Source organism: Lepisma saccharinum, chromosome 10, assembly GCF_977018435.1.
Source record: "Lepisma saccharinum chromosome 10, izLepSacc3.1, whole genome shotgun sequence".
Classification (NCBI taxonomy): Eukaryota; Metazoa; Arthropoda; class Insecta; order Zygentoma; family Lepismatidae; genus Lepisma; species Lepisma saccharinum.
Window position 1 is genome coordinate 29,892,738 of NC_139238.1, and position 24,425 is coordinate 29,917,162.

Here is a 24,425-nt window from a genome sequence, read left to right on the forward strand (position 1 = left end):
TTTCCACAAATGGTTTGTGGGGCTGTGTCAATGGTTCGTGGGGCTATGCGAGAATGGTGTGTGTGGCTACGCATATCTTTTCGAAACCAATTTTTAACTATTGTAACCTATACGTGACCCTACCTAACCTAACCTTACCGGAAATTGTTCGTGGGGCTATGCGTCAATGGTTTGTGGGGCTACGTTGGTATTTTTGGGTGCAGTGGGGTGGAAACACTGCATGCCGAGTACAGTAGTGAAACTGTGACTGCTATTTTGCGTGTTTCCGAAGGCAAAAAGAAACGAAGAAAACTTACTCGATATGTCGCAAATAGAGCTTATTTCCGTGAAATAAGTGAAATGCCACCTTCAGCAATGTTTCTCAATGCATAAGTACGAATATTCAAATTAAATGAACTAGCAAATTTCAGTCGCTTGTCCGATACGAGAAATTTACCTCTTTAAGTGTTGTGAACAGATTTACACCTTCATACAGCATCGTGTATTTAACATACATGCATAAAACTATTTTACAGAGTAAGGTTAGATACATAAAAGAGGCTTATTTATATATTTATTGAGATAATTCCAGATACAGCACAGTTGGCCATTTTACACTGAAATTGTCAACAATGAAAATGCAAAGATAATAATAAGCAAAAAAATATTTAAAAAATAATAAAAGTAACACAAAAGTGAATAGCAAATTAACAAAAAATAAGTAAAAGATGGCACTATTTGATATTATTTACAAACATTTCTTCCAATAGATGAGTGAAAGGCAAACTCGGAGGAAAATATATCGATTCTTGATGATAGATCATTGTATTGTGTGGCAAGTCTGTAAAAGATAGATCTTTTTTGAATTTCAAGTCTAAGTTTTTCTGTATAAAATAATCTTGTATTGCGAGTTAAAGCATAGGTACTCTAAAGTGGGATTCCTCAAGAAGTGTGTTGCAGCAGATTTTGCCATTCACAATTTTGTATAAATAACTGAAATCATTCTGTAAACGTCGCTGATAAGCAGTTTGTAAGTTTAGAAAAGACAAGAGATGCGGAGATGAAAAATTGTGTAATGAGAGAACCCTGTATCGAACTAAAGCTAGGAAGAAGTGAAAGACTGAATCGATTCTAGAGAGATGAGTGGGACATGCCATGGACCAGATGGGAGAGCAGTATTCTATTATTGAGGAAATGAATGATTTGAAGTAGAAGGTGAGGGCTGAGATGTCACTAAATTCAGTGAAATGGTACAGTAAACCTAAGAGACGCATAGCCTTTTTAGTGGTGCCTAAAATTTGTTCCTCAAATGTGAGCTTTTGGTCGAAAACAATGCCTAGGTCTTTGTGGGAGGATACTGCTTGGATGTTATTGCCAGAGACGGAATAAGATGACTTTAACAGGTTTTTCTTGAGAGAAATGGTGAGAATAGTACACTTTTCAGCAAGTAATGTAAGGCCCCATGTCAGACACCAGGAAGTAAATGTTGTTATGTCATTCTGATAAAGATGAGTATCGTCGGAAGTGGAAATTTCTCAGAAAATTTTACAGTCAGCTGCGAAAAGAAGGTAGTTACTAGAGCGAGCTGTGAGATGGTCGGCAATGTCGTCGACGAATAGTATGAATAAGAGAGGTCCTAGAACACTGCCCTGTGGAACTTCAGAGAGGACAGGAAGAAAGTTAGATACAGTCCCTGGAAGAACGACACGTTGTTGGCGATCGCTAAGGTAACCTGTGAGAAGGGTTAGAAATTTGCCATGAATGTTGAATCTATTGCATAATTTGTGAATCAGAAGGCGGTGACTAACAGTATCAAAGGATTTGGCTAGATCAAAGTATATTACATCTAATTGTGAATTATTTGAAATAAATTTCATAGCATGCGAGAGAAAAACAGACAGGTTTGTAAGACCGGAGCTACCAGGAAGAAAGCCATGTAGGTTTGAGCTTAAGTATGGTGAAACAAATTTGTTCAGTCTGTCTTTGATTACTTTTTCACAGATGATGGACAGAGGAGAGAGTAAGGAGATTGGTCTGTAACAAGAAACAAGATTTTTGTTACCACTTTTGTGAATCAGTGTGATGTGAGCTTGTTTCCAAGCGTGAGGAAAGACGCATTCCGAGAAACACCTGTTCAAGAGAATGGAGAGGGGATAACACAAGGATTGCACTGTTTTCCTGAGGAACATGGTGTTGATTTCGTCCGGACCTAGGGCACGGTGAGCTGAAAGAGACGACAATAGATTTTTCACCTCATTGGGTGTAGTGGCAAGCGTCATTAGAGGAGGAACAGACTGGCCTTACTTTTGGCAACGCTGCAAGGGAGGACGGTGGGTGGAAGTTACCGTGAAAATAAGCGTTGAAGAGTTCTGCCCTTCGGTCATCTGTGGACATTTCACTATCATGTGTAATTTCAGCTGAAATCCTACTATTATTTTTCTTGAGTTTATTACATTAAAAAAGTTTTTTGGGTTTTCCGGGATTGTTGCAGTGATATTGTCTATATGTTCCTTGTATTTTTTCCGAATAAGATATGTGTGTGTGTTCACTAGGGAAGCCCTTCCAAAGTTGCCATTCTCGTGTCTTGTTGGCCAATACATCCCGCACTTCTGAGTCGAACCAGCCCGAAAATCTACGAGAATAATATACATTCAATACATAAGTCAGAAATTTACAAAAAGATAAATAAAAGGTAAAAGTTAAAACAATTGTTCTTAAAATATCCTACATTATTGCTGAATTTCATTTCTATACACTGGGACATTTAACTCCACTAGTGTTACCAATTTGTCCATCCAAGAGTTAGATTTTAAGTCTGTACTTGCTATTATGATGTCTTCTCGTGTTATAATGATGCACTTTCACACATAATTTTTCCAGATTTATTTTACTATCTATTACACCTGTTAAGATATTTTCTATAAACTGATGACAGAATATATTTCTTCTACATTCAAGTTTACATAATTTTAAGTGTTTTACTTAGGTTACTGTATTCTTAATACATGATACATTTTAAATTATACATAAATCTCCAAAACGTTCGTGGAACATTTTCAATTAGCAATGCATTACTTTTGAAATTTAATGGATGACATATTTGTAAAACATATACTAAGGACGGCCTAACCATAATTGTATACATGAAGATGAAAAGTTCCGAATTACTGCTTGCTTTCCATTTTTGTATCAGGTTTCCCATAATAGATCTTGCTTTTTTAACACTCTTATTTATGTGTGGTTTATGTGTAAGCTTAGTATCATATAATGCACTGAGGTCTTTATATTGTCTACATTGTGTACTGGTACATTAACCTTGTAATTATACACTGTGTATTGCATTCTCCTGATGTACCTTACAAATTTAGTTTTATTAAAAGTATAATATAAAATATATCATAAAATACTTATGTTTCGTGAGTATCTGTTTTACAAAAGAACGACGTTTCGGGATCCTACTATTGGAGAAATCTTCCAAGATAAGGACTGTCAACTTGATTTGTTTTTGTGTGGGTAGTGACCCTGCTATGTGTATGTAATCTTTGTGTGTGTAGTTTATTTCATCATTTTAGTTTAGTTCTTCGTCCGAGGAAGACCCTGATATAGGGTTGTTAAGTGTTGTTACATCTTAACAAACTGCCTTGGTCAGAGTGACCCAATCAACAGAAACTTTTCACACCGCAGCGGCACGACAGGCTCCAGAAGCATGTGTTCGATTTGTGAAATCCTCAAGCGACACGTATAGCTTGTAGCTTCAGTGTGAAACCTGGTGGGTCAATCTCATTGTCACCTTGAAACGGCAGCTCGTGTTGACCACAGAAGAAAAATATCTTGTCAACCGGTGGGAATGTTCCTTAGTTTTATTCTATCTCCTTTTTCTGTGCTTGTTAATTAAACAGGCAACATCTTACGGTTGGGCATACATAAGAGATGTGCCGTGCAGAAATTTTAGCGGAAAATGCAGGCTCCACCAGGCATACCGTGCCATTGCTCTACAGAGCCAGCAAAAGATCAAGCGAAGCCAAGGGTGACTCGGTAGCTCACTTGGTAGAACAAAGAATGGCACGGTATATGCCAGAGACCCTGGTTTTCGAGTCATGGTCGAGCTTGCTTTTTCAGCTAAAATTTCCACATATGCAACATCTTGCTTTCTCTTCTCGACATTCATAAAATTTTCGGCCTTCATGGCTGCCCCTTTGTGGTAGTTAGTGTTTGAGTGTTTTTCCAAAACAGTTGACTTAAAAGTCCATTTTTAACCCACGAAACTCTCGGACTGCATACAGGAAACTTGGTCTGGTCACTAATAAATCGTCACTCAAAACTTAGATTTTCAGTCGATCTGAGCAGCTTATTTCCTTTTTTTTTTTTTTTTTTAAAAAAAAGATGATGCTCCAATGCCCATTACTGTTGAAATATTTACTTTAGAGACCTTCGATCATTCGGCTCATGACCCGAAACTAGCAATACACAGTCGGCAGTGTCTTCAGCTTTGGACCCAAACTTGAAATAGTGGTAGACTCCAGCAATTTCCAGCAAAATGTGTCACTAGTTCTCCCCCCTCCCTAATCTCTACATCTTATAAAACTGTCAGTGGACACTGACTGATCACTAATCGACTGTCACACTTACTCCTGAAGTTTCATTGAATGATTCTGTTGTACAGACCAACCGTGAAATTGAATCTGCGTATTTATATCCATATTATATTGTGGAATGTTTCGCACATAAAATGTTTTATAGTTCGACTCCACCTCCTGTTCAAGAACGTTCCCCCTTGAGCTTTTCACAGAATTAGTAATCCAACGAATCGCCCGACACATGGCACTGCCTTAAACAGTGCTTCGTTGTGCAACTTCCAAATGCTGACAAATCTTTAAATAATGCTCAAGTTCGTTGCGACAACACCGAAAGAGCAAGAAAAGTTTACATACAATATTATCAATAACAGGGTTATCCCTCAGGGTTCTAGAACATTCTCCGCTTTTCCTCGATAATTATATCTCTCTTTAAATTATAATAACAATATTTTATTTCACACACACAAGCCAAAAACCTCATTTTATCTAGTGTAAATCAAAATATTTTGGAGGGGGCTCGAGCCCCCCTCTGGATACGTGCCTGCACCCTGATGAAGGAGGCAGTTTGTCATCTGAAACGTTGTCCTAATAAGACTCCATACTCATTCACGTAAGTAGTTAAATTTATTAATACTATCTAACGTATTGATTTTCTTTCCAGATGAATTTAAGTATGGTCCAGGAACTTGGACCAAATTTAAATTCTGCAAAGAAAAAGGCTCCAGTCCTGTTGTGGAACGCAACAGAAGCCATTGGAATTTATGGGTTTCTGGATCTTTAACAACTCGGATAAAATCATAATTCAGCATGTTACACTAAGCCAATGGAGTTCAATGAGGATTGCAACACAGACCAATTTATATCAATATCATCAAATGAAAACAATTTCAAACAAAAATTAATAAGAACAGATCATATACTTACAATTTCCTCCTGAAATTCCAAAGACCCCACATTAAAATACCATAATTTTAAGACAAGGAAATACCAAATGCAGCAGGAAAGAAAGAATGCACTCCTCTCAACAGCAAGCCTATCTGGTGCGTAAGCAGAACCTCAGACTACGCTGAATCACATGGTGCTACACGGCTCATTCACTGCAGCAACCACATCATTCAGCGAAGCCGGAAGGGCCATTCCAAAGCAGAAACAAAGGAAGTTAGCTGCCAAGCCATAAACACAGTATTAAAAACCTGCCGCAACGGAAAGCATGTTAAACTGGTATTCCATACTTACCTCAGAGGAAGACAAGGGCTGCGAGGAGAACTAGAACTCTGTCTGTGATGTGGTTCGCAAAATGCACAAGTCACAGCCAGAGCTCCGTTCCCACAGCAGCAAAGTCTCAGATCTCTGTACTCCCGCAAAGTATTTTTAATGACCAAAATTGTTTTTATGCTCAGGTAGGCTAATCAGGACCGGATCTACAGTTTAAAGTTGGATCCAAACTGCCACGGAAGCAAACCAAGGACCCCTTGATTACAAGGTGGCAGCATTACCACACCATTGGGAGATTCATTAACTGCAAAAAGATGGATGGACGTACTATAAATTGCTGCAGGTTGAAATACCTCATGCAAAACCTTTCAATTTCACCTTAAAAAACTATTTCTGAATACTAAATACTTAAAGATAAGGTAACATTTTCAAAGCCGGGACACGGATTTCTTCAAATTTACAGGAGAAAGCACTTACGTAATTGAGTTTCTGTAGACTTGTGATAGGTCGTACAAGTGTTCTCTCTTATCGGTCAAGTTACTTAACCGTTAATTCATGTTTGTATGTGAGTGCAAATGGAACCTAACCTAACCTCGTAGGCATACCTCGTCCTAATGATTGTTTGTGGGGCTATCGTGAATTTTTGGGGATAACGTCAATGGTTTTTGGGGCTAACATCAGTGCTAATGGAACCTAACCTAACCTTGTAGGCATACCTCGTCCCCGAGATGGTTTGTGGGGCTAACGTCAATGGTTTTTGGGGCTAACATCAACCATCCACGGGTAGCCCCACAAACCAGTGACGTTAGCCTCAAAAACCATCCATGGGTAGACCCAGAAACCATTGACGTTAGCCCTACAAACCATCATGGGGACGAGGTTAAGTTCCATTAGCACTCATTTTCACCGAAAAATACCTACGGAAGGGGAAAAACAAGGAAGATTAATTACTTGATATCTCAAAAATGGAAATTATTTTCGTTAAAAAAAGCTAAATCCCTTGTTAAACAATCTTTTGCAATGCAGAATAGGTAAATACGAATGTCAATAATTACAGAATAAATAAGTTACAGACGTTTCCCGGCTTTGAAAATTTTACCCAAGATAAATACAAGTTTTCATAATATGGTTAAAAAAAATAGAAATAACAGTGTAAATAAAATTAGTCAACATACAAGCATAGACAGGACTACTATCTGCGTCAAAAATATTGAACCCTCTGTTTACATGCTTGTGAAATTGTACTCCAAGGGAAGAAAAAAGTTAAATATACCTCATTTGAAAGCCAGAAGTGTCAGCTTTTAGACAAAAGAAAGAAAAACTCTATGTTTTCTATTCAGATAAATATGTTTCTAAAAATGTTTTTTTTTTTTAAATTCAAGCTTCTTTATGTGGAAATATGTCAGTCATATCCAATGTTGCTATCATTTATGGAACAGCCACAATTAATGCTTAATTACAATGCTGCAATCTCGGTAATGGTCAGCCCAATGGTGATGCAATGCATATCCCAATGATGACCATGGATTAAAAATCATATTTCTATATCTTGTCACATTGTGTGAATTATTGCCGCTTCATTGCTACGAATGCAGGTGGAACAAGAGGGCTTTGTTTCCACACATCACTACCTGCCCTATAAACACCTCATCTACCTAGCAGCTTTGACATGGAAAGTAAGCCAAAGGTTCTGGTTACTAAACGAATTGTTGCATCCAGACCCAGAGCAGTATAGTTGAGATGCTGTAATTTTTTTGCATCGTTCCTGTGTTCCTGCCGTAAATTATTGCCAGAACTCGCACCATCTATAACAATCCTTATGAGCACTTTTTCTTCCCTGTTTTCCTTTGTTATGAAGTTGCTGCACATCACAGGCACATTATTTTTGCATAGAGCAGACTGCAAAACTATAACTCATGGGTTTGAATGTTTGGTAAGTTTTTCATTGACTTCATCACATCGTGCTTATCTTTGCAATTACTCTGAATGTTTAAATAAGTGACATAAAATGATACAGAGAAAATTATGTTTGTATAAAGATTGGATAAAGGCAAGAAAATGTAACAAAATCTATAGTACAGAACAATTTGATTGATTGATTGATTTGGTGTTTTAAGTCCACTTTATGCACAGTAAGGCTAATCAGGACTGGACCTAAAGTTTAAAGTGGGATCCGAACCACTTGTACATCCACTAGGCATCGAACCCGTACAGTACAAGAAAGAAAATGGCTCTCACTCATAATATGACATAATTTATTCATTATTTTATACTGCCATAATGCCTTGGCTTAGACGAATGGAATGCACTCCCAAGATTCCTGCATGCCATGTGGCGAGGCGACAATACTTTGGAAGTCACCTGAAACCTGCGGAGTCTGTGATTGACCGCATTCCACCATACGTCATGTGTGCATTTATCATATTAGGAGTGCTAAATAATAATTAAAATCTCTGGTCATTCTTGAGATACGCATGTCAAACTTCTGGATTTGGATCAAATGTGTTACATAAAGAGCTTTTTACAATTTCATTGAATTTGCCATTGTGCATTTCAAGTTTGCATTTCCCTAAAACTTCTATTTTTGAAGTAACTAGTACAAATCTGCATTGGACTTTCCCCATAAATATGCAAAATTAATCCAACTTCAAGTATGCAATATAATGATATATCTTCAGTTGATTATGAACTGTAGGATGCTAAGTTCTTGTAGAATAGAAAAAATAAACCTCTTAGTTAAATATTAATTATAATAAGAAAATGGAGTGAAGAATAATTTTCAGATAACGCTTATCAAAAATTAGACACTTGAAGGTTTCCAATGAGGTATATTTGATTTTTTTCCTCCCATGGGATACAATTTTACAAGCATGCAAGGTAAGTGCTCAATACTTTTGATGTGGACAGTAGTTTAATACAGACTAATATTTTAAGTTGTTATGTAGGAGAAAATTAATTCAAAAAACTTTCCAACCTAGGTTATTGGTATTCAATGGGCTTGCCTGGTAGCATAGTGACCAACGTCCTTACCTTGTGGTTGATGGATACGATCACTCCTTTGTGCATATAGTGGTCTTATTTTGGGTTGTACTATACTGCGTACTCTGCTAGAAAAAATTGGAGGTTACACATGTGAGGTTCCTGTGATTGGTGAATTCAAATTGAATTAGAGCCTTCATAAGGAGATAAGAGATCATGTCCACACTAGTTCTGAGCAGCATCACATGCCCATTTAATTAAATATTTCATGATAGATTTTGGGGAACATCTAAGGTTCTACTTGAATACAATGTGGATTAGAAGAGTGTAATTTAAGGCTGAATGACATGAGATTAGATTTTGCTGGATTAGCCAGTTGGACTTGGGTGGTGTGGTACTTTATCGGCTGTTTGTTTTTGCCTTACACGCTATTTGTTACCATTCATGTTGGTTCCCTTTTGTCCCCACAAGGCATTGTGTGGAGCAGACAAGCTGAATAGATGGATGAGCGACTTGAGGGAGAATGTCATAGGAGAATAGATCACTGCTGCTGTTTTGCTTACAATTGCAAAAATTAAAAGAAACGCATGGGCTAGAAATTGGCTGTAAAGAAAATATGGTAAAGTGTACTCGACATTTTTTTCTAATGAACTTGACTATGTTGCTCCAACTCCGCCTGTGACTATCTGGTTCTAGACTCTTTTGGTTAACTGTTTGATATCGCCCGAATGGATTTCTTCAAATTTACAGGAGAAACTACTTACTGAAATCACTTTCTGTATCATTGTCGAGGTTCTTTGAGGTATTTTCTTTCGCAGAAACTAAAAACTTCACCATAGAATGCTGCAGAACAATAAATAATCAGTTGTTACGTAAGAAACTTGCATCTCCTGTAACATTAGGCCGTTGTTTCCATTATGTACGTGCAGATGGCACGAGCGTCGAAAGTCACGCAGTCTCGGCAGTGTTTCCAAACGTGCCTTTTTTTTACGAGAATTTTTTTTAACTATGCTTACCTTACCTAACCTTGCCGGAAATGGTCCGTGGGACTATCGTGAATGGTTTTTGGGGCTATCCGGAAATGGTTCGTGGGGCTATCGTGAATGGTTTTTGGGGCTATCGTGAATGGTTTTTGGGGCTATCCGTCAATGGTTTATGATGACATAATAAACACGAAAGTAGGTATTTTTCGGTTAAGAAGGTTGAAACACTGCATACCCACTCCAAATCCACAAAACACAAGCACGACTGCACGCTATATTGTCTGTTACCCAAGCATAACAAGGAAGACAAATAATGACTTGTAACATGAAAGTTGACACTATTTTATGGAAAAAGGCATAACTTCACCTTAAAGAATCTTCCACAATGCAGAATATGTAAGTATCAATGCTAAAATTAAGGAAATAAACGAGTGAGAGGTGTTGGGGCCTTATCAGACAAGTACCCTCTTTTGGACTGGTGTTCTCATCAGTATTGAAGAAGCTGCTGCCGCTCTTCAGAGCTTTTTATCGACTTCCAGGTCTACTGTCGGATTAAAAATGACAGATACTCGAGCTTGGACTCCAATTAAAAATTAACCAGTAGATCTACATTAAAACGAGTTCAACAAAATTTAGCTTATTCAATTTTGCATAAAATTATGCTAACCAAATTTTTTTCGAGTATGTTTTATATCTTTTATCACCGTGAGAACAAAAAAAAAAGAATGAAAGATTGCTCTCTTTGCAGCTCTGTAAATCTAAAGCGAGTTGTCCAATCATGATGAAATTTTAGTAGTGTGCAGGCAGAAAGGTTTTAAACACAATTATTAATATTCAAGTTTTCAAAATTTGTCAAAAATACGTTCATTTCAATTTTGTGAAACAACTTTTTGTTAGTATTGGGTAGTCCTTCAAATACAATATTGTTTTGAATCTCTTTGCATCTGTATGATGCATGATCATTCTCAATTCCCATTGCGAAAACAATTTTATACAGTTTTTTATTCAGTGGAGTAAAGATGTACGTGGAACGTGGCAACACTGTAAGCATTGACTCGCATTTCCAGCCTGTTGTTTTCATGGTTCAACGGACATTGCTATATGCGGCGACAATACCTGTCAGAGGTGGTTACTAAAAGAGGGAACACATTAATTGAAGTTAAGAGAATGGCACATGATATGAAGAGTTTTAGCAGATGGCTGAAGGATCTCGACGCTTAACAGCATGAAGGGGAAGAAGAAGTAAGCAAGAGTATGTATTCATACATGAGATTTGGAGGATTCCTTCATTAAAAAGAAATAAGAAATGTTCAACTAAATATCCCAACATTTAATACACTGATAAGAATAAAGATTTTCATTATTATCAGATCTCATTGCTATGGTTAAATTCCTAAATATTAATAAAAATGAATGCACTTTTTATCGAGCAGTGAACAAAAAAAAAAAAATAAAAAAATCACAACCTACACTCAAAACCACAGATAAAGCGAATTTTCCTTGCCAAACTCGCAGATTATCTTTACACGACCAAATGTTCTCCTTGATTGGTTGTTATCACAGCATGAAAGAAATGTCAAGATGTATGTCAACAAATATAAGGGAACACTGTAATTTGCTTACCTGTATCATTGACAATGCAGAAATCTTATTTATCAAGCTATTCGGAAGAGATCTGGGTATGAAGCGACCAGATACCTAAATACATATAATATTTGGAACGAGTTTACAATACCGGACCACTCTCCAATTTCTATGAAATTTTCGCCTACTCACTAACTGTGAAAAAAATGAAATAAATTATGGTTTCTTAACGTAACCCTACCATAAGAACAATAGCTCCACAGATGATGTCATTTTCCCAACATGAAGAAATCAACGGGCAAGACAAGGTATAGTTCTCTTAGCTAAAATATTAATTTTTATTTGTATTTATGCTAATGGAACCTAACCTAACCTCATAGGCATTCCTCGTCTGACGTCAGCAAGATTGTTGTGCGTAAAGGAAGATCATTAACGAATTGCAAAAGAAAGATGGTTCCCAATTGCTGTGTATGGACTATCACTGTGGTAAATCGCAAGGTTATTTTACAAGTTCTACACGTAAATGTACAATTTTAACAAGTGACCGCCAAATATGAACTACAGATACGTCATCAGGACACCGAAATTAGTGTAGTAGACAAAATTTTATAGAAATTGGAGAGTGGTCCGGTATTGTAAACTGATGCCTAATATTCTGTCCAAAATGTTGGACTGAAGAGGTGAACATTAAGATGTGAAGAAGCACGTTTCGAAGACGAAAATATTCCACATGTGTAATTAAAAAAAAAACTTTTTACATACCAATTGCTTTCAGTGGTCATGTGAACATTCAAGAAAGTCTGTGATTGTGGATGTCAACATTCTCATAAATTGTGTCTGCTAGAATTTGAGTTCTCAGGTTCAAAAAATGTTCTACATATACACAAATTAGAAGTGTGGCAAACTGAGACAATCAAACATGCCTGACCTACTCATTGATTTGCTTTATTTTACTTCGCCTTTTGTGCCACTTTTGGCTAATTTGCGAAGATGGGGATGAGTGATGAATGTGCTAACGACTACACCACGAGGGCTGGCTTGACCTACTCATGTATATATATTTGGGTAACGATTAGATATAGTGGAAACACATTTCTTGAAATTTACAGGAGAAAAGACGAGGAAGTACTTACGGAATTGTTCTTGTGGACTTTCTGAAGCTGGGAAAAGTGTTTTATCGAATTGTGCAAGTTATTCGGCCTGTAAATAAGGTATTTTTCGACATTCATGTATCTCCGTTGCACGATAGCTCATGCCACCATTACCGTCGACTACGTCAATCAAATGTTCCGTGCATTCGATTACGTAACCCCCTGTCAGTGTAGCAACCACGCGGTAGTTTTACAAGATGACGTGTGAGCGGATTTTTTTTTCCAATTTAATTTTCTATGTTTGCCTAACCTAACTGAACGTAACCTAACATTCTGTGAATGGCTTGTAGATCAATTTTCGCTTAAAAACCTTTTGTGAATAGTTAGTGCGACATTTATCGGTTCATAAGTTTGGAAACACCTCATATCAGCTGACGACAGACAACGTGAGTCAAAATTTGTCCGCCAATTAGCAACGACCAATAAATACTTATAATGTTAAAAATAACGCCTTTTTCATTGAAAAAATAGTAATCCCAAGTTAAAAAATGTTCCGCTATGCACATGAGGTAAGTAGAAATGAATTTTATTTCAAAATAAGCGAGTTAAATGTGTTTCCACTATATTTAACTAGTACCCATATTTGTAGGGAATAATATTTTCGATCTTAATTGTGTATACCTGCAAATAAGGAAATTTCTACTCCAAGGAAAAAATTTAGAAGTGAACTAAACTTGTCAAAAATGGTAGCACTACTCTGTTTCACAGTTTATGAATGACCACTCGGTGCAAAAATAGGCTCGGGTACCCTTTTCTACACCCTCGATTTTTCGCACATTTCAAATATTCTCGTTACGAAAATTAGTTCTTCATAAGAAACAATGTTTCTAAATAGCGCGGAAAGTAATTTTTTTAGATCTACGTGCTAGGAAACTTACGTTTTTCAATATTTAGATTCCTTATGCAACGTCGAAACGGTTTTGCAGGGATTTGATCATGGCGCATCTTGGATTCATGTCACAGGCGCACGTCTGAACATTTTCTTTTTCTTCTTATCTTTGACTTGTGCAATGGGATAATTTGCAATTTTTTCTTGTTATGAATGACTTGTGCAATGGGATAATTTGCGATTTCAATATATTATTTATGTAATTTATTGGCGGATTGGATATTTGAGACATTGCAATTGTTTTGTGCGACTTTAGACATTGGAATTGATTTGTGTGACATTGAATTAAGACAAAAGGACTAAATATGAGATTGACACACGTTCAACGGATGAAGGACATAGAGGACTTTGTTCGACGAGACATTGTAATTGACTTACAGGGAACCTAGCCCCACGAACCATTAACGCTAGCCCCACGAACCGTTGGCGCTAGGCCCACGAACCATTGGCGCTAGCCCCACGAACCATTGGCGCTAGCCCCACGAACCATTGGCGCTAGCCCCACGAACCATTGACGCTAGCCCCACGAACCATTGGCGCTAGCTCCACGAACCATTGGCGCTAGCTCCACGAACCATTGGCGCTAGCTCCACGAACCATTGGCGCTAGCCCCACGAACCATTGGCGCTAGCCCCACGAACCATTGGCGCTAGCCCCACGAACCATTGGCGCTAGCCCCACGAACCATTGACGCTAGCCCCACGAACCATTGGCGCTAGCCCCACGAACCATTGGCGCGTGGATAGGTTAGTTCAGTTAGGTTGAGATCGATAGTTAAAATTTGGTGTCGTGTTAGTATCACGATCTAGAAATTGGAAATAATTGCGAACCATTTCAAACGACAAAATTTCAACTTTAAACGGCTGTACAGTCGTAAATACTTCTTTCCGCGCTCCAATTTTTTTTATTCACAAATAGGATCAAATAATGTTCATAATGAAAAAGAAAAAATTTCAAAATTCGAGGGTGTAGAATAGGGTACCCGACCCCAAAAATACAGTATAGTAAAGGCAGATAACTTATTCTGGAAGAGCTGCAGTAAGTAATCATTATGACTATGTGGCAAGTGAATTCATATGTCGAACAGGCACATGTACATAACGAGATTAGCATCTAGCAATTGGAAGTTCGACCTTTCCATTTTACTACTTTTAACTATATTGATGTAATGATGGTAAACCATAGGACCATACACATTATTGATTTTTGACCTGAGGAAATAATGTGGTGTACACACCATCTTGTCTGTCGTTTTTTTTAAAAAAAGGTAATCTCTGTGCACAAGTGTGAGGCATTTTACGACAGGAGAAAAATGGAATAATTTTCACATTTCTTCGAGCAATTGTGAAGAAAGGAAAAATGCATGTATGGATCCCTTAATGCCACATAATTTTATGGTTATTTTTTCTGCGACTTACAAAATCTTGTCCGAGGTTAGGTCTCTACAGTACATAGTCTACAAGATTTTTATGATGCTACAAATGAAACTTTGTTTCCTACAAGAGAACAAAACTACAAACCAATGAAGAGCACTAAATATCTTGTTATCGATACAAATAGTTGCCTTTGAAGTTGATGACACCAAAGAAACTTGGCGGATTACACCATTTTGCATGTTTACATCGCCAAGCTACGAGACGTTATTCCTAATGTTTACTAAACATTTGGTAGCATACAACTTCTTACATAATCCTGAAGCGCACAAATTCCAACTTCGATAACAACACGAGTTTCCTGTAACATGTATTTTCGTCCCTTGCTTTGAATTTTCCCACTTGCAAACTTGAACAGAATTGTATACAAATACCCATTAACGCCCTCTCTTGATAAAATTTAACAGTCGGAAAGTGGATATACCTTTATATCATTCAAATAAATATATTTTGTGAAAATGTAACGTTCACATGTTGTTATAGTATCTATATATAATTAAAAATTAATGAGGTTTTACTATTTTATTTCATGAATATGCTTTCTCATATGTAGTACTTTTAAGTGTTCGATAGTAAAGCTCATTGAGTGGCCTCGACCGGAAATACGTAATTTGCGGGAAATACAAGTTCGCGCCACTCGTTGTTGTTACTGGCTAAGTCGGCAGATGGCTCGGTTTTTTGGGGACGCGACTGCCGCTTGCATTCTTCTTACATTGCGTGTGGTAACTTCTTCGCAGTGTTGGTGTTCGTACATGAAAGAACGTTTGTGATAGTGTGTGTATAACCGTTTTGTCATGAAATTGCTGGAGAGTTTATTTAAATAGGTGGACTTTATTTACAATTCAAATATTAGAGTATGTTAAGCGCGAGCAAACCGCTCTTTGTGAAACAAAAGACTCACGTACTCCACGTTCTGAAGCCAGTTGCTTTGAGATCTATTATGAAAGAAATTTGGAATAATGCTAACGAATTACATCACTGATGCAATGAGACTTTAGCAGAGGTAAGCATTTTACTTAGAAAAGTAGACTTGGAATTTAATATTTAAACACTACTTCAATATTTGACGAATGCGTCTTCTCGAAAGATTCCTGCTGCTTGCAACTTTTTGTATGTACTTCTGTTCGTAGAATTTAATGAGCTTGTCATAAACTTAAGTATAACTTCGATCTTTTATGTACTGGTACTTTTAGTTTCATTAAACAGCAAGATCTTATTTTCGTCGAGTTTGATTGCAGTTGGCGTTGGCGTCTTTCCGGTTTGTAATACAAGGTTGTGGTTAGTTATCACATGTTGCAACGGCAGAAATTAAAAGACGTGAGGCCAATTAATTTTATCCGAAAGTGTAAAATAGGACTTGAGCATGCAATTATTGTTTTCTTTAAATCATTTTAGCACCGGGATTCATCACGTCCTCAATAGCCCGGCTTTGCACGAGTTTCAGCATTGTCGAGATTTCCCCACCAAATTTTCCACGAGTCCCATTGTCATCTTCTCTTGTAAACAGCGTATTGGAGGCTATTTTTAATGTTTTAGTGAAAATTATTAGAATATTAATACAAAACTAGAGAGTTCCGCCAAGTTTTTTTTGGAAACAATTTGTTTTATGGCTTCTCAAGAAGAAATATTCGAAACAATACATTTAGTGTTTAACAAGTCGTTTTCATCGACAATTTTGCGATCATTATTGCAATAATGTTAATCGGAAATGCTGCTTGTATTAAACCACCGGAATTTCGTTTTTCTTATTCGTACTTAAGAATTTCACTCTTCAGTAGTTATTCACATTGAACTTAAAAATCTTTTCAATTTGAGTAACTTGGCAGTGGCATGGTAGAAAGTGTTTTCTATATGCAGACCTCTGTCGTCCAACTTCCCTAAAAGAAGGAACTACGAGTTTAATTAAATATGGAAATTACGCCTGTGGTTCCTGAAAAAGAAAGCCATACAGAATATTTAGGCATGCCACTGCCATTTTAATCTACGAAATTTGTCACACTTGTTTTAGTAAACTCTCAATTCTTTTTATTTTCTACTTTTTTTCCTATTTGAAAGCAATTTTCTTGAATGCTTTCGTTGTTTGCTTTTTATAGTTGTGCAGTGATAATGGCTTATTCCCTTATTTCACGTTGAGGTTCCTCTATGACAATAAGCTAACATATATTTTTTAAATTTATGTATTTTGCACTAGGGTGTGTATTCAAGGACACTTACTGAATGGGTAAGATCCTTCTGGCATTATATTCAGAAAAAAATATTTTTCTACCAAAGTACACGAATGGTAATATGAGAGAGTGAAATTTTTAGTGATTGCTGATTTTGTTGTTTTCCTGTATTCACATAGTGAACTGATGAAAGTATTTTTGCATGAAATGTCATTGCATAATCTGCCTCTGGGGTTCACCCAGGCTTTTATAGTTGGTACCTACAGGAGTCTGGTGCGGGGCACATCCAGCTACTAACAGTCTATAAAATTAATTGCTAAGAGCTCTAGACCTGGCCCTCTTAACCTACAATTCCACCTAGTACTAATAGTGCATATGTGTTTAGTTTAGTTTAGGAGGGCAAGGTTTAGAGCTCTTGCAAAGTTATTTTAGTTAATATTAGCAGTTGGGTGTACCCTGCACAACCCCCCTTCCTTTACAAGGTGCTTCTGTCACCAAGCAATGTATCCAACTCTTCAAGTCATATGGTTAAAAGCCCACATTTGTGGTTCACCCATATCACACCACCAGGTAAATCTAGCAAGTCAATATGATAATGAATTTTATGTCTTAAGAAGCAAATAGTGGGAATTATTTATTCTCAATTTTAGTTTAAATTAGTATTTTCATGCCTTATTTGGTGTTTGAACGTGGTATTAAGGAACTACGAACTTGCCCTCAAATGATATGTTGATTTTTTAATGGAATTTCTGCAAGGTTTATTTGTGTATGTAGCAGGTTTTTTGAGGTGCTCTAACCGAGAGGGACACACTCTTAAACTCACCCATGCAAAGAAGTATTGTGTATGATTGTAAACAAAGGATAATTATGTTCATGTAATGATGAATCACTGCAATCTAAACATGATTCGTTGTGAATTGTTGATTAAATTATTTAAATTTAATGAAAAAATATTGCTATGTGTTGACCTTAGAGGCACAAAGAATCCTTTCTGAGGATTAGCAGAGGAAGGAAGTAACAATTAGGAATGCTGGTTAGAGAATTCGAAGTGGATGGTTTATAGCGTAGAATCTTGGATGGTAAGGCTGCACACATTGCCTCACTGTAGCTATGGAAATTGGCCCTATATGCTTTCACAGGAATTTCATTTTTAAAAACATTGGCTACAAAGTTGTACTTCAAAAAAAGGTTTTGAATATTCTTCCTTATAGACAAGAGGTTCTTTGTTCGATTCTCAGTAAAGGCACGTAACATCCAGTGACATGTTAGTTCCAGTTTAATCTTTGTCATGTTTAGCCTATCAGAGAATGAGGGACTTAAATGTAATATAGACAATTTGTGTACAAGCCATGAATTACGACTGATCTTTCTCTCCTTGTAAACTGTATTCTGCCTGTGGAACATGCTTGATTATACAAGGCAAAGCAGAAAATAGAACTATGGGGTGTAATGCACACATTGCTGTGTCACGTTGCTGTGTAGTCACAGTTTTGTGATAAGTTTTATTTTTGTGATTGAAGTATAATGCCCCTCGTTTTGTACTCAGAGGTAGAAAATATGATGATAATAATAATGGTTAAAAAAAGGGGTTGCTATCCTAAGTATTCCAAGTTTTCTAGGGATATTATTCTTGTTTATTTGTAATACAAGATTTTAATTTTTTATAAACTTATATATAATTGTGTTTATTTTTTCTGTATTATTGTAAAAATTAAATAACCTTCATTATACTAAGAAATGAAAGGTGTGGAAAGGAGCAGGTGTAGGGGAGTTGGAAGACTACGTTAAAAATTTAGAACTTTTTTTTTAATAAAATAAAATATGTAATGCGGTGTATTTTGCCATGCTTACTATCTACACTGGTCCTGGAGCAATTGTAGAAAATCCTTGGAGTCCTGGAAAAAATTGCATGATTTTGTGTATGAACCCTGTATGGGTAAGTTCCCTGGCACATTTTAAAGAAAAAAAACATTCAATAAATATTTTTGAGACATTTCTTAAAATTTCTGGGCAGCTACAGTACATCTAAGCATTATGTAAATTAATGCACACATGTGACCAATGAGAATATACAATGTATATTTTTTACCTCTAGGACAACGGGAAATCCATTTATAAGTTTTATTTTCTGTACTGGTTTATTTTTAAGGTGCAAGTTTCATGCAAATGTGGAAATGCAGCAAAGTTTGTTGTATGATTTTGTTATGTATTGGTGCAAAATATTTGTTGCTGAAGTTGACACAAATTCCTTTTCTGTTAAGAGTACTTGTAGTGTGTTCCTCTCTGGCTTATTTTTTAAAATATGTGCATTAGAATAATAGATATATTTCTGGCCTATCGTTGAGCAAAGTTTCTGTTCCTCACGTGTGTAAAAAAGTGGATAGCATTGTATTCTCCAAGTATAAAAATTTCCTTGGTTTAAATTGCAGGTAGTTAAGCTTTGGTGCTTAATTACAGTATTCTTAATTATACTGAAGAAACGATGTGCAAAATTTGTTCTAAAGTGCAAGGTAGAAAATTTTTCTGAGATATTGCAAGTTTCTCTTGTACCATAATGCTTTAAATTGGAGTTTGCTAAATGCACTATATGACATTCAGTCAAATTTTCTTCAAAGCTAGGCCCCACCTCTGAAAATCAGGTGCCAGAAAAAGCACCTACTAGCAGTTGTGCATACTACGTACAGTATGTTTCAAAAGTTGCGCAATCTAAACTTTGAAAAGTGTTTATAATGAAAATCGTAAGATATTTACATCGGGTTTTCTGCACTAAACGTATCCTGTAGGCTATCGCTGGCTTCATAAATTTATGTTAGCATTTATCTAAATAATAGCAGTTACATTATTTTAAAAATCACTGTTAATTTGCTGAAAACATCTGAACTGAGTTTCAACAATAAATGCCAACTCAATTTGTGGGATCATTTGTTGGTGTTTGACTGGTTGTAAAACAGTTGCTTTATGAGGTACAGCAGAAGCAGGGCATTTTTACTGGAAAACCTCTTGCACATGAGTGTAAGACTGAGTAGTAAAATATTCTTCACCGGCACATGCACCACTGCAATGAATTCGCCATGCTGAATCAATTTAAAAAAAAAAACTGGCACAGTAGCGGCGAAAATGAGTCAGGGGCAGCCTAGGATTCTCTCAAGAGTCCAATTTCGGCACAAAAACTTGATTTACAATTTTTCATGTAAATGTATAGCCAATACTTAGACACATGTTGCATGCAACTGTTGGCAATATTTCCTCCTGCTAGTGTTGACATATACAGATATATGTCCCAAAAATGGCACTTTTCACTCAACCCATAACATCGCCAGTCAAATATGCATCAAATGTTGCACATGACTAATATTTGTTGCAAATGACAGACTGACATGGCATCAGTCATTAAATGTCTAATTATGACCCTTCGTTAATTTCTTACATATTTTTCTTACTCAGAAGTTCATTTCTGGAAAAAATTGAACTCTGCTTTCAGTGTTATTAATTTATAGAGTTTTCTGTATGGAGTGCACTGATAATTTTAAGCATTGAAAAATATCTCAATGGACGAGGCAGAAAACCCAGTGTAAATATCTCTTACATTTCCAAAGTTTTTGCCCGACCCTGTGGCCGAGTGGTTAGCACATCGCGCTGCGACGCCAAGGGTCCCGGGTTCGAATCCTGGTCGGGCTTGGTTGTTTGTGAATGTCTATTCATCAATTTCATCAATCATCCCCATCTTCGCAAATTAGCCAAGAGGCACAAAACGCGAAGTAAAATAAACTAAATCAAATCAAATTTCCAAAGTTTTGGTTGTGCGACTTCTGCCTGAGCATCACTGTATTCAAAACATTGCTAAATTATTTGAGAAAACATGTAATGGGGTGTTGGAGGACAAAGGATAAGAAATTGTTATCAACTCTATGGAATGTTCACAACTTTGATAAAAAAAAATCATTTGCTTACTTACGCTAACTTAAAATCATCAAAATTTCGTACATATTATAGCAAAAGATCAGTCGCCAGGCGGAAATTTTTAGTTGCCATGGCGACCTTAATTTTTCGAGCCCTGCCATAGTTAATCACAATGTCGAAGATGTCTTAGTAACGATTCCTTCCTTTTTTAAATTCTGTACATTTTACGACTACAAATCACAGAAGAATTATGCTAATTTTATGATCATGATTTTCCAATTATCTAGTCATGTATGTTGAAAGTTAGAACTTAATATTCAGCTTCATGATGACAGTGTTTGATAGTGAGATAATTCCATGTGCAGGTACTGTAATGAACATAACATTATCTGACTTGCCAATTTTGAAGTAAAGTAAAATTCCCCATCCTTTAGCATTGTGCCATGAAGACACATTTAGGGCATGTGGGGAGTAAGGCCCCATACATTCTCGATCTCGGCCATGCTCCGGATGCCTCTTCCCCCAGGTGATTGATTTGAGGCTGGGCAAGCACCAGAGCTGCTTTATGCAGGTCAAGGCAGGAAATATTCGAATCCCTTAGATCACCCACCCTGGGTATCTTGACTGGTGCTCAGATGCCCTACCAAATAAATCATCATGCCTCTATTGCCAGTTGTCCATTGTGCAATTAATGCAAAAAAACAAGGAATGTTTTTTATAGGTGTATCAATGCCAAAATTGCCAGTTATAAAGATGCACAATGCTTGTTGTATGTAGTTCAATGTAATAAAACAGTGTGTTACATAGGTATATGGTATTTGATATTGTAAGACCACAAACAAGTTGTTTTTGTAAAAATGTAATGTTAAATGTGGCAAAGTAATACATTCAGGTATATGCAAATTGAGATTAGATACAATTGTGATTTTCCTCTGCTAATACTGGGCAATGCTTTCAGAACTGATCAACATGCATATTTTCTGCCATTATGCTGTCATGTTATTCCTGTGAGTGTGCAAGGACATGAATTACTAAATACTTTGGTGTAGAGTTGCAAATAATCTAGCTTTTTCAGTTCGTTTTTGGGAGAAACTGAACTTTTCTCTTTTTAGCAATTGGAGTTGACCTATTTCACTTGCAGTGTCAGTTAAGACTATAGAACTTAGCATGTTATTTTGGAACTAGCTAAATAATTTTACATGGTGTAGCAGCCAAGAGACACATTTTTGCCAGTTCTTCTACGTAGCTACGAGGGTCGTTCAAGAAAAAAGTTCTCTATGTTGCAGAAAAATTATTTCTTAAGTTACAGACAAAAATCAAGTTGCACCAAGTAGCATGGTTCTTTCTCACTTTTGAACATAATTTCCAAGGCGGCGCAAGCATTTGTCCTATCGTTGCACAAGTTTTTGAGAGCCATCTGCAAAAAATTCGGGGTCCAGGGAACGAAGAATACTTTTCACGGCTGTCTGAACCTCCAAATCAGTGTGAAAACTTTGACCCTGCAGCTGGGACTTCAGTACAGGAAACAAGTCACCCGGGGCCAAGTCAGGGCTGTAGGGGGTGTGTGTGTGGTAACCTTTCCCATTCCTTATGGCCAGAGCAAGTTACTCACGCTAATCACGTGCCATGCATGCCTACCCAATGGCACAGTGGTAACACTATTGTCCTGTAATAAATGGGTACCAGGTTTGATTTCTGTGAGGACACATTGCATATATATTCGGTTTCCATTGTAAAACTGTAGGCCCAGTTCTGATTTGACTATCTGGGCATAAAATTAACTTAAAACAAACTTTCACGTGTTTGGTTAACAAATGCTAATATTACACTATTATATGTTTCATTCATTACTATTCATAATATGTATGCAAAACTTCATCCATATGTACCCCATTTAATACTTAGCAAGATGATTATAGGGACCAAATTAGCTTATAATTGCAAATGCTGTTGTTGTAAAATAGCCATATTTTGATTGGATAATATAAAACAGTAATCCTGTTGGTCATAAAATGTCACCTTGTAATCACGTGGTTCCAGGTTCAATCCCCAATTGGGGCACAGTGGTTCAGGTCCCATTTTAAGCTGTAGCTCCAATCCCAATTAACATATGTGAGCATAAGTGCACTGTAACAAACAAATTTTAACTGAGAGAAATCCAGTTTTTTTAATGGACTTTTTGTGGCCAATCTCAGTGTGCCTCAGTTTTAACCTCAACAACATATTTCATTAACCCATTAACTGTGGTGGAGCTATGTATAGACACTCTAAAAATGGGCCTATTTTTGCGGAGCATCTATATATAGATGGTATTTCAAAATTAATGGTTCTTGTATTGTGGCAAGTCGTTTTTATAGACACCAAATTTTTTTGTGGTTTTAATAGTCTATGTGGGCTATTACCTATTGGCAATCAATAGTTAGTTCCTGAGAAATATATTTTTTTTGCAATATCTAGCCATGGTGGTGTAGTAGGTAGGATGTCTGACTGCCATTCGGGAGACCAGTGTTCGATACCTGGGGTGGGTGTTCTAAGGTCGGAATTTTTTTGGTCTTGTCCGTGAATAAAATGTTTCTGGGGCTCACCCAGCCTCAAATAAATGGATACCTGGAGGGTAAAAGTGGCCGGAGCATGGTGCTGATAACACCACCTCCAATTTGGCCCTACCCCCAAATACTCTAAGCATGCATTTATGGTATGTAGGGGGAACTTTACCGTTTACCTTACCTAGTATGGGATGTTTATTTGCCGCAGAGTATATATGGATTGTTTACCTTATGTTATCTATAGGTATTATTTATGATGAAGCTAATTGCGGTTGTGTCTATATATCTTTTTGTACTCACTTCCCTTCAAGGTTGCCTCAGGGAAGGGGTTAATTAATTGGTGTACTAAATTGTTAATGAGCAATGGTGGCCTGGTTAGTAAAAGTAAAGTAAAGTGGTCCCCTGTGCATAGCACCACACCATGAAGGCCTTTTGGGGGGTGTGGGGGTAACGCCTCACACTTTCTTGATCCGGTCGTGAGTGGGGGTGATGTGATCAGCATCACGCCCCTGACTGCCTTTACCCCCCAGGGTTTCCCCCAGGTACCCATGTTATTCGACCTTGGGTGGACTCCGGGGCCGCTTCCATTGTTAGAAAAGTTCCCGGATTTGAACTGGCCGGGGATCAGACCCGGGACCTTTAGCATGGTAGTCAGACACGTTACCGACTGAGCCACCGCGGCCACTAGTTAGTAGGGCTTCTTAACCCATCCGCTTACCTAGTCGTCGAATCGACGGCCTGACTGGACATTCTGTTCCCATACCTAGTCGTCGAATCGACGGGTTCCCGATTTTCATCATGTAGTTCCTTTTTCATTCAATAGATGGCAGAGGTTGTGTGATCTTTCAAATCTATGACGTGTATGTTTGTGCTGCTAAGTTTTTCATACCATTTCAAGCGTGTTTTGTTCAGTAATTTCTCATGTAAACAAACCTTCATTTGTTACGTCTTGCAAACATGTTGCATAAGAATGTTGTAGATGATTCTGCGATTGAAAAGTTGCTTTTCGATAGCGATGAAAAGG

At 37.1% G+C, this 24,425-nt stretch overlaps 1 protein-coding gene and 1 long non-coding RNA gene across 2 annotated transcripts in view; one reads left to right on the plus strand and one right to left on the minus strand.

The window, feature by feature from the left end:
* Positions 1-714: 714 nt before the first annotated feature.
* On the minus strand, positions 715-15,123 carry LOC145994292 (uncharacterized). The gene is made up of 3 exons (XR_014442328.1): positions 14,878-15,123; positions 5,793-6,075; positions 715-2,611 (listed from the first exon to the last, which is right to left on the minus strand). It is a non-coding gene; the product is annotated as an uncharacterized LOC145994292 (long non-coding RNA).
* A 322-nt stretch (positions 15,124-15,445) lies between these two features.
* LOC145993846 (transcription factor E2F6-like) overlaps positions 15,446-24,425 on the plus strand; it is a 38,360-nt gene continuing 29,380 nt past the window's right edge. The window contains exon 1 of the mRNA XM_083129700.1: positions 15,446-15,793. The gene's annotated coding sequence lies outside the window, so the exon portion shown is untranslated. The remainder of the gene's footprint in view (positions 15,794-24,425) is intronic.